At 40.3% G+C, this 3,047-nt stretch overlaps 1 long non-coding RNA gene across 1 annotated transcript; it reads left to right on the forward strand.

The window, feature by feature from the left end:
- Nucleotides 1-1,228: 1,228 nt before the first annotated feature.
- On the forward strand, nucleotides 1,229-2,262 carry LOC110881178. Its single transcript, XR_002559623.1, has 2 exons — nucleotides 1,229-1,823; nucleotides 1,900-2,262. It is a non-coding gene; the product is annotated as an uncharacterized LOC110881178 (long non-coding RNA).
- The last annotated feature ends 785 nt before the right edge of the window (nucleotides 2,263-3,047 follow it).

Here is a 3,047-nt window from a genome sequence, read left to right on the forward strand (position 1 = left end):
TTTGTTAGGATTTAAAGCACATACACACGATCAATAAATGAAAGCAATAAGAAAAGTAGACACGAGATTTAGGTGATTCGGTCACAGTGTGTAACCTACGTCCACGGGGGTAACTAGGGTTTGTATTTTATTGATTGATAATATTTTACAAGTACATGAGATTATTTATAGACTAGACTAATTAGGGTTAAACCCTTCTAACTTAATCAACAAGTTAAACTGGGCCCATTAGGGTTAAGGTCGGTCCCTTCTCCTTATGCACTTTCCTAATTAGCGAGCTGGCCCACAAAGGGACCGAAGCCTACAACTCCAACAATCTCCCACTTGGAGGCTTCGTCGCTTGAAACTCCGTCTTGTGTACTTCGCAAACATCTTCTCTGTCTTTAAGCACCACCTAGTTACCCTGCCTTCTCATCATTATTTCTGAAGACTAGCTAAAGCTATGCATAGCTTCAACTTATCCAGCACCACAACTTTGGTAAACATATTTGCTAGAATCTTAGCACATGGGACATTCTTCAAACTGATTGATCCTTCACTGATCAATCCTCTGATAAAATGATACATCATCCCTATGTGCTTCGTCTTCCCATGATAAATGGGATTCTTTGCAACTTTCACTACACTTTCATTGTTACAACGAGTATTCAGCTTGATTCTGTGACAACCGGTAATTTACGGCTCCTAAGTACGTGATTAACAGGTGATTAACGCGATAATAAATAGTGATTACAGCACAAATTAACTTAATTAGGCCTTTGGAGTGCCTAGGAACGCTTATCCGACTCTACAGTACGCGTTTGAAGATTCGCGTGGCATCTACGGAACATCAAATGACAACGGACTGATACCGTGCAAAATACTGACAACGCCACTATTATACGCCCTTTAATTTTAAAAAAATTTTATTATATGGAGTTTGGGTTACGATATCGGGTCTCGTAGGAATTACGGGCCACTTACACATGAGATGGGCTTGTGGGCCCTGGGCCCAAGCCTAAACCTGCACATAATATATTAGATCGTCCCTTAAAAATCCTATCAAAATCTTATAAGATCTTATCAAATCTCTTTAAGATCTTCAAAATCTCTAAAAATCTCTCCAAGAGATTTGTCTCTAAAGAATGGAACACAAGGACTTGTGGTTAATAAATTGTTATATAAACCACTAAACAAAACCCAATTATATAAGTGTATAAAAGGGGCCATGCCTTCTCTTAATTGTGCAGACACATAAAACCTCCCTTTCTCTCAAATATGCATACATAACAAAAGCCAAACACCCTCTCGTCTTCTACCATCAGACATATTCATCCCCTTCAAATGAGAACCCTAAACAACATCAGGAAACTCCACCTTCTTCAAAACCCCCACACACCCACAATAAGAATCAGAGCTCCTCCACTCAACTACCTCTCTCTCTAGCACATCTGTTCCGGCGACCAAGAAGGGGAGCCGGCCCCTGATTGATCTTCTCCGACCCGCACCCCTCATCCCCACCGCTCCACTCGACTGAACACTGGCAGCCAAGGAGGAGCCGGCTGCCGGTCATTTGGTACTCCGACGATTCATCGCGTTGACAAGGCACACCCCCTTGCGTCGGAAAAAGGAACGGACCACCACCACGTCCGGTGGTGGTGAGCGATGGCTGCAGACGAGATCGGAAGAGAGAGACCAGAGAGAGAGAGTGACGACGGAGAGCCGCCGTGCGGCGGTGGAGCCGCGGCGGCAGCGTTGTGGCCGGAGCCACTCAACGAAGGCGGTAATGCTTGGATCGTTTTTCTTCAGGCGGGTTATGTTCTGGTTCAAGTTTTGCAACACAGGTCAGATCGGTTATGAGTTGTTTGGGTTCTAATTTAAGCTCAGATTTTAAGCTTCGTGGGTTTTGGTTTATCTCAGATTCTGATTCGAGTGTTCGGGTCAGTTTGGAGCCCAGTCAAAACAGGTCAAAGCTGGTCAAACACCAGTTTTGGGTTCGGGTACGAGTCAAAGTTGGTCAACCTAGTCAACCGATTCAGTTATGGTTCAACTCGTTCATCGGTCAACGCAGTCGACTCGGTCAAACTCAGGTCAACAATGAGTTGAGTCGGTCAACTCAGTCAAGCGGCTCGACATTTTGACGGAAGACTTGGTAAAAAAATTAACGATGCGTTTAATTCGTTATATTTGTAGATTTATTAAATACGTGAGAAACGAGTTCGAACTGATTGATTATAATTTACGTTTCAATATATTTGACAAATTTCATACATTATGATTGAATATTGTTGAATTTTGATTAGATAACGACAACTTGCGTTGTCGGGGGCGTCCACAAATAGAGGAAACTCTGCCCGTTTTTCGAGAAAATCCTTGAAATAATCACGTTTTATTATAAATTAAAACCATCGGGTTCAAGCTCGATGATTCTTTTGTAGAATAAATATAACTCTTTATATTTATTTCAAACGCCGAAATGGCATATACGTATATTTTGGCAAATATATACAAGACGTAATACATATAATACAAGTTTATTATATATTACTCACATACGAATATTTCTATATTCACAACGACTTCACGAGACGGCTAACGCGATTACAACGATATATTTATATTCTTTTATATAAATATTTATATATTTGAAATCTCACAAAAACTAAGTGTGTATAGACTTAGTAAATTATCGTGACAATAAACGAAACTTAGCAAGTATAACTTCTTCGTTTCTTTTAAGTTATCAACAAACCGTCGAATCATTCGATTAACGATTCGGTAGAGCTCGGTAACACGTAGATCAGTTACCGCGTTATTTAGAAACTTATAAGATATTCCGTGTTAGGAATATTGTAGAATGCACGCTAGAAAGTCAAGTCTTGGAAACGACATCACGAAGTCATAAATTAGCTAGCTTTGCACAGGAATATTCAGGTGAGTTCATAACCCCACCTTTTTACAGTTTTACATTTTTCTAAATGTTTTCGGAGTGGAAAGACATGCACTTTTTGCAAAGCATACGAGAATTACATATTTCTAAACCATGTTACAAGCAAGTTTTACCAGAC

This window comes from Helianthus annuus, chromosome 10, assembly GCF_002127325.2.
Source record: "Helianthus annuus cultivar XRQ/B chromosome 10, HanXRQr2.0-SUNRISE, whole genome shotgun sequence".
Classification (NCBI taxonomy): Eukaryota; Viridiplantae; Streptophyta; class Magnoliopsida; order Asterales; family Asteraceae; genus Helianthus; species Helianthus annuus.